The 8580-nt window shown below is 31.7% G+C and overlaps 1 long non-coding RNA gene across 1 annotated transcript; it reads right to left on the bottom strand.

Annotated features, from left to right (window-relative positions):
* Positions 1–6740: 6740 nt before the first annotated feature.
* Positions 6741–8307, bottom strand: LOC127728437 (uncharacterized). Its single transcript, XR_007994128.1, has 2 exons — positions 8241–8307; positions 6741–7384 (listed from the first exon to the last, which is right to left on the bottom strand). It is a non-coding gene; the product is annotated as an uncharacterized LOC127728437 (long non-coding RNA).
* Between the last annotated feature and the right edge of the window lie 273 nt (positions 8308–8580).

The raw sequence follows: 8580 nt of genomic DNA, 5'->3' as shown, positions 1-8580 counted from the left end.
TATATTAACTTTTGAATTTCTTCTTCGCGCCGTTAAATAAAGTTTATTAAAGGTTTAAACTGTGTAATGATGTTAATTTTATGAAAATAAGATATTTTAAACATCCGTCACTTTTGATTTAAAATTTGCTACCATAAATAGCGAAGTAGCCCGTTTAATGTATACAGAGAAGGCATTGTTTTGCGAACCCCTGACATCTGTTTGCTTCAATAACAAATAGTATTCGTTATTTTCTTATTTTGGCGTCGATATTTTTATAATCTCCAAAGACAAGGAAATAAAATGATATTTTTGCCTAAAAATTAACTTTTGTAATTCTCCCGTCTTTTTATGGTTGAAAATTGAAAATTCTTTAATTTGTCATGGAATAGAGAATTTTACACGTTGGGATACGAAGTCATCGGCAAACACTTATACTTTTATGAATCAGTATGATTATATCCTTTAAGACTTTGATAACCAATATGATTATGAATGTATACATGTTTACTCTACATGTAACATTAAAGTAGCAATACTTGCAATACACAAGGTATATGTTTTTTTTTTTGTGTTTTCCACTTTTCAATCATGAGAGAGGATAAAGTATACAATGGAATCATTATGTTGAAAAGTAAACTTCCAACAATTAACAATCTTAATATATTTTTCATTATTATGACAAAAATAAATTTGCTAAAAGCTTCAACGAAAAACTTTGACAAAATACACACGTATTATTATTAGGTTAGACTGGTGTTATTGTAGCGGATGCATGTGCCGTGGAAATTAAAATTCTTCGGATCTATGACATAAAAGAAGAATCTTCATCGTTATTCCATATATAGTGACCATATAAAACATCAATTGGATTAGGTTCTTTGGTTGCACCAGCTATATTTTTTTAACAGAACAAATGACATGATTTTTTTTTAATTATTAAAATTTCAATACTAGTAATTATTATTCCATAATTTTTCCATAACCGTAAGCTAACTAACAATAATATCTTCCCTGAAAAAACACATAAACTTCCCAATACTATGATAAAGTTTAGAATATGTTTTTAACAAAAACATTTACGAATTAACTTTTTACGACCACATGTACTGCATAAACCTACACACCCCGGGATACCAACATTGATTTGTGTGATTCAAGTAGCTAATTAAGATTGTTCTCCACAGGGAGTGATGCGTGTAATGTCACCGTGTATATATTATTAATTTCTCACACTTTTCTTATCATTTCAAGTTGAAATCTTTCAGAGTTTTATCTTTGACGAGTTTTTGATTTGGCTAAGTTAGCTACATGTATTTGGAAAATACCCCGTGTTTACTTAATACTTTGTCATAGTTCACGGAGATCCGTTACATATATTCCTTTAGAAATAAACATAATTATAAAATGATTAATTAAAACGAATATGAAAATAAATAAAAATACTCGAAACTGTAACATATTTTGAAAAAGTTCTAATTCTAAAAAATCGCATAATGGATTTAAAAAAAACTCTTAATTCGACAAAAATGTTGAAACTGTGAAACTGACATGATGTTTAATTTTTTTTTATTGACCAAATGTTTTTTATTAATATGTTAGGTTGACGTTTTATTTTCAACTGAGACCATATGCAATCCCATCAGAAATAATTATGGTTCTCTTTTCACCGACATGTTCCTTTTTTTAACCAAGCTAATGTTTAAAGCTATTGACTTAAAGTACATTGGAAAATTCCATTATTGTATGACAAATATTCTACAAATCATGATTTTGCATGGACAAGACTTTTGTGCGAGTGTGTGGCTAGTTAATTTATCATATCCAGTATAAAAGTTATCCCAAGCAATGGAGTATAACATATATGGCAATCTATGAACTTCTTCCATCTGGCAGTAAATGGGTATTCTTTATAGCTTGCTGTTCGGTGTAAGCCAAGGCTCCGTGTTGAACTTGAGGCCGTAATTTGACCTATAATTTTTCATTTTTACAAATTTTGACTTGGATATAGAGTTGTCTCATTGGCACTCATACCACATCTTCTTATATCTATTCGCTTCATTGTGCTGAATGTATAAACACGCAGCCACGTCCGATGCCACATCTCCTTTACGTTAGCATATATATATATACCCTTGCAACAACTCTTTCAGCTAGGGATTTGATGGCAAAAAAATCATTTTCGAGTTGCATTCGAAATTTCTGTTCTTCATCGTGTTCTTCCAAGTCGTTCCACTTATTGAATTATTGTTGATTTGGTCTCGTTCCGAATATGCATGAGCTATTTGTCACTCGACGCCAAGCAAATCCGTCAATCATTTTGCACCTTAAGATGCCGAAAACTTTGCAGTAGAATGTAAAAAAATTCTCATTTGTATTTCAAGGTGCATTCACACTAAAATTGTTCATTCTTTTTTAAGTCTCAAACCTTCATGGAAAGCTTGTATTAATTCAATGGACAACCGACTGAATAAATCAATAACAACACTTAACTGTTCTATCACGCTTAACATTACCTTTCAAAGAATGTGCGATGGGTGCGCTGAAGGTTAGAAAAAGAGTTGAATTCAAACGGTATTGAATAAAGACCAAGAGCTAGTGTTTGTCATAGAATGTGGACATACTGAGTGTTTTAAGTCAAGAAAATAGTTATAGGACACGGTGGTACTATCTGGATGCACAAACGGGAAAAGTTACCCGAGATGTTGAGATATTGAAATATAAGCGAAAAAAGGTTAAGTTCCGCTTAACTTCTATAAAGGAATTTAGCCTAAATAAAAAAAGAGTGTTTAAACAATCTCTGCAATTGTTTAGTCATGACACAGTCTTTCGAATGAACTTGTACTTATTATATCTGCTAAAATGTAAAATGAAATTAGAAAAAAACTTTTCCAAATGGGATTCATGTCTAACATTGACAATATCACTTAATGATTTTGATGCGTCCAAAGCGCTTTTCTGTATTTACCTTTATTTTGATATCCAAAGTTATAACACACCATACAACTAATTGGTTAAATGTGTCTTCTTAAAACTAAGGAATATAAGTATGAGTATGATGGCCATAAAATCAGTAGGACATCATCGTTTTCGAAGCAATAACATAAAGGTGTTAATTCTGTTTATTTATGTTTACCTTACTATCTTTACATATAAAAGATCATAAACTTGAAATAGATATTTAACCAAATTTGATTACATAATACTTTTTATTTATTATTAGTGGCCAAAGTTATGTATACCACATGTATTGAAGAAGTGAAATCAATTTTGTAAAAAATCGTTCTCAATTTTAAACTTGCAAAATTTGTTAGATTTCTCAGATGCATTTCGCCATCTTGCAGTTCAAAGATGAAAAAAGAAGTAAACATTTCACTAAGTTCATTAATAGTTAAATTGAGTTAATATGAGTTTATAATTTTTCTCTGTACCGATGTAATGCATTGTCTGTATGAGAATCAAAATATATGTAGTCATTGAACCAGACATGGCAAAATTCAATATTTTAGGTGGGCAGATTTCTTTTTTTTCTTTTCTCTGTTTTTTTTTGTTTTTTTTTTGTCTTATAAAATCAAATACTTCTATTTTTCTTAACAGAGTTTGCATGTTTAGAAAAATGTTCAAAGATTAAGAAAGAATTTTTTACAATAGATACGCATCTCGTATAATAAAAACTAATTGAAATTATTATATATAAACCGTAATAATTCTAATTTGATTCTAAACTCGGTTTCCTATTAAGATTACAAATTATTATACTATTGGAATTAAGCGTGGATATCGATCATCAAACATTCAAAACCTGTTGTGATCCGATATTTAATTATTTATGTACACAAGTTGGCGTGCAAAAATCAACATGTTCCTCGGAAATACTGATAAACTCGTTTCCCTTTATAAGAAAATTGAGTTACCTCCCTTTTTTGAGTACGAGTTGTCTTTCTTGACCGAACTAATAGTTCAGTATGGTAAATTTATCAAATTGGTCTAAATTTATAGGTTGCATGTAAAATAGCATTAACATTTGAATATTTTTTTTTTAAATCGCTATTTCTCGAAAACCCATATTTCAATTTTCCTTTAAAAATGATATGGTTTGTAACAGATATTCCTTTATTGAGCTTTATATTCACATTAAGGTTGCATTTAATACACCCGCAGAGCAAAACAGACACCCAACCTCTCAACACTAGCACTTTTTTTGTTTAAATGGTTCCCGTATATTTAGTTGTTCCATTTTAGGACGCTATACGTTCCGAACGGATTTTAACCAATAAATGTTCACATCACCGAAGGGAGCAGATTCGGTACGCCTTAATTTAAAAAGTTTAATTTTTAAAAGTATGCAAGGCTTCTAAAATTATATCAAATGCTTGAAAATTAAAAAACACCCGCGCACTCGTATGCATCTAGATTGTATTAGCATGTTTATTTTCAAACTTAACATTATCAACTGATAAACTACATTTACATTTACATTGATTTAGTAATAACTGATGTTGAAAGACGAACGAAAGTATCTTCGTCAAGTTAAATTGTTTTTCTCTCTGTTTGTCATGGAATCATTTTTTCAGTTAGACCAATTTTATTTTTATTTAAAAACGGTATAGTGCGTTGTTGGAAGGAATTGTACCAATCTTATTTCATTTTTGTACGTTGTGCTGCGTGATTGTTTGGAAATTATTTTCTTTATGTGTATTGGAAGTCGACTCCTTTCCGGAACATGTTCTTAAATAGAGAACCGCAAAATGAAGGTCACATTTAATTGATTTAAGACTGCATCTGTGTTATCTGCACCTTCAAAATGAATTGACTGTATGAACGGTGTGCAAACTTGGCTTTATATACAGTCAGTGACCGTATTAGCCTCGATTGTGACGTTCACGTGTTTCCGTATCTTTGACGTGGAAAATGCAGGTTTTCTCGTCGTCCGCAACAAATTCAATTTTTTTTATTACTTCTCAAATATTTTATTAGAAAGCTTTTTATGAGTTGCAGTATAAGGAGATCAACATTAAATTGGCATAAATTCGATTCGAAGCAGAAGGACATTCGGGAATCATTTCATTCCAAAACTTTTCCAAAGATAATCCATACACTATAAGGTATGGGGAAAATCTGACCCCTCCCTCCCCCCCCCCCCCCCCCCCCTGAAGTTAAATGGTCGTTCCTTAATGAAAAGTCAGCAAAACATACTTCTCTTTGCATGTCAGTTTCTTGACACGGAGTTATACTGATTAGACAATAAAAAGACAGTCACCATTTAGTATTATGTTTTTTTTTGTCTATTGAGAATGTAGGGTTGGTTTGATCTAAGTAATTCTCTGTATTCACAAATTAATTATCTAAACTTAATGCGATTAAAAACTCTTCATATAGTGATGGCGATTGTTTGTCGTTGACGTATTGTTACTTCTTTTAATGTTCACCCCATAATCCGTCCATTCACATCGAACACCCCTCATTGATATAATAAACAGAAACAGTCAATATTAGACAGATCTTAAATAGGATCCAATGAAGTATTCTTAAAGGAAAAATGTCAGAAATTCCAAACTGGTTAAGACTTCGACACAACTGACAAATCTCTCTAGTGCAAATGGCTATTTCGCTTTTAAGTCGCTTCTATGAGACTTTAATAAGTCTTTGCAACGCAGATAACATGCGCGGTACTTCTGCTTATGTGCTTAAGTTCAAACTATTCAGGCGTGAAAAAGCATAGCTTTGACATCATAATATGACCAGATAGGTGAGAATGTTCTTTGTGTATTCTTGTGTCTATACACAAAGTATCTATATACAGTATCTATAATACCAAAGCAAGTAATTTGCCGGATTTTCAGGAAACATGTGGTTCAAACTGAACGATATATAGTTTAAACTGTGCATGTTGCTCTCGCCTCGCTGTTACCTAACATGCATAAACCTTTATTGCGTTTATTTACAGATGCATTTTGTATGCACTTCTCCCAACCATAGAAAATTCAAGAATTCTTTTACATCACAAATATTCATACTACATGTAGGTTCTATTTCTCACATGACTAATGCAGTTGGGTGTTACCGTTTAGACAGCAAATAGTACACCCTTTTTGATCCTTATGTAGCATACGCTTATACTAATGTTATAAGTGTTATCCCTATTTGCATCGAACCACTTTTACAAATATTATAGACTGGCGGGAACATTCAATGTTATAATCTATCAAACACTAACGATGATTGTGTGAATCTTGTCATTGGATTTTTGTTTGTATTCAAATTGAAATAAGTTAAACTGTTGACACAGAGATATGTTTCGCCTGTCTGCATAAAATTCAGAAAAAGACAATCTGATGGACAGCAACATTGCTATTTAATTTAAAGTCGCAGGAACAACTAGTGGGCATGGCCTCAAAATGGTTGACAAACTGATATGTATTGATAGAAATTATCATTGATCTATTACAAGTAGTTCCTATTAAACTAACTTAAGCAGACAACTTAACATTTAAAATTGCTAATTGATTCAAAGTCACTTGACCATGGTCTAGTGGGCAGGGCCTCAAATAGTCGTCAAACTGATATGTACTGGTAGTAATGCAACTTCATACAAAATATCATTGATCTATCACAAGTAATTCCTATCAAACTTACATGAGCAGAAAACTTAACATTTTTTTACGCCGTCGTCGTCGTCGTCGCCGGAAAAGCAATCCCTATGTCTCGCTTTCTGAGACTTTCGTCGCAGGCGAGACAAAAAATAAAAAATGACTCGGCTGTATTCATAAATATCTATTTCAAGTGTATGTATCATATCTTTATATGTAGATTTTTAAAAAAATTATCAGTATCTTATAATTTATTTACATGATCCTGAAACTAACAAGTATTCTCTGTTATAAAGCACATGCACCATACTTGAACAACCTGTCGACAATAGATTTCTGTGAATCAGTGATAGTGGTAGTGTTACTAGTATGTATTTATGAGAACCATGTTTTCTGAGACGAATTAAAAAAAAATACAATATATACTCGATGAATTTTGCAACGCAGACAATTCTTTTTCTGTTAGTTGGTGATCATCATGACTATACATTCTTTTTCCTAAGGATCAAAATGATCAATGATCGTATTGTCCATTTTGAGAACCTGTGATTCTTTTTGTAGTTGCAACGCTTATGCCGAACACGGAATGTGTTTTGAATCAGGTAATATCGACCACTTCAATATTTATCTGCATCGCACTCTGTCGAAAACATTTAGTAAGGCTATCATAATAGACATGACCAAAATAAATCCTAGGACAGATAGTCCTAACATAAAGGCATTGTTCGGTGTATCTATCACCCTCCCGCTATCCGTAATGTCAAAGATTCTAGTATTTTCGGTTGTATCGAAAGTTTGTTTCAGTGTCGATTCATCTGTAAAAGAAAACAAAAACATTTAAACTGAAAAATTTACCATGGTTAATATTCATCTATTATATGAAGATTTTCAAATCAAAGTAGATAGAAGCTGAAGCCCGCCTCCGGGTGCGGGATTTTCTTGCTGTGTTGAAGACCCATTGGTGGCCTTGGGCTGTTTTCTGCTCTTTGGTCGGGTTGTTGTCTCTTTGACACATTCCCCATTTCCATTCTCAATTTTATGATCCTTTTTATGCCGGTGAAATATCTCCAAACATATATTGGAGCGATTCTTTAAATAATTGTGTTATCTAATATTTATCATTAGAAAGCCAGGTTTGTAATCAAATCTTATTAATTTTTACATATATTATAACAATTAAGAATAAAAATTATAAATGACGAAACCCCAAAGTTTGATCAAATGACTAAATTGGAACATCCAAAACGTTTTAAAAGAAATAAGTATACACTTGTCAGGTATTCTTTAAAAAAGTTTCACGATGCAAAACCTATTACTTATATTATTTGTATTACATTCACCCATAGTAACCCCGTACCCCTAGCACTTTAACATGTATGGCCGCCATTCATAGTCCCTCCTCTTCATATTTTTTCTGGATATCTAACCTCATCCTTGTATGATATTGTAGTCCCATATATATCAAATCCGGAACTTAAATGGCAACATAATGCTGACAAAATAACGATAAAACACAGCAATTATACATGTAGTTTGCCTGAACTTTATAGAGCTTATTATTATTCAATAAAACACATACTAGTATGCACACATAAAAATGTTAAACTCCATTTTTATAGAGTATGGTTCTGTGGGACTTTTATTTTAATCGCAGGAGGTCAACGAACATACCATATACTATCATTCTTTAAATAGGAACTTCTATGTATTAAACACGTCAGGAACTGTGATCTCTGAAAATAAATTATATATAAACACCTGAAAATCTCAAGACACAGTTTTAAAACAATCAACCTCAATGTGCATAGGTATCGCATTCGATTGGTTTGGTTATTCTTTGCAAATTAACCCTTACATCTTTTATACGGCCTTAATGTTAAAGTGGATAATATTCAAGACACATACATATATGTTTTCAGTAGAAAGACCTAAATTAACAACTTGAAAATAATACAAATATTTGTTTCACTCAGGAATTAAAATATATCAGATAATATGGTGTTGAAGTTGA

Source organism: Mytilus californianus, unplaced genomic scaffold (genome assembly GCF_021869535.1).
Source record: "Mytilus californianus isolate M0D057914Y unplaced genomic scaffold, xbMytCali1.0.p SCAF_2, whole genome shotgun sequence".
NCBI classification, from domain to species: Eukaryota; Metazoa; Mollusca; class Bivalvia; order Mytilida; family Mytilidae; genus Mytilus; species Mytilus californianus.
The sequence above is the reverse complement of the archived record's forward strand: the minus strand, read 5'-3'. Positions and strand labels throughout refer to the sequence as shown.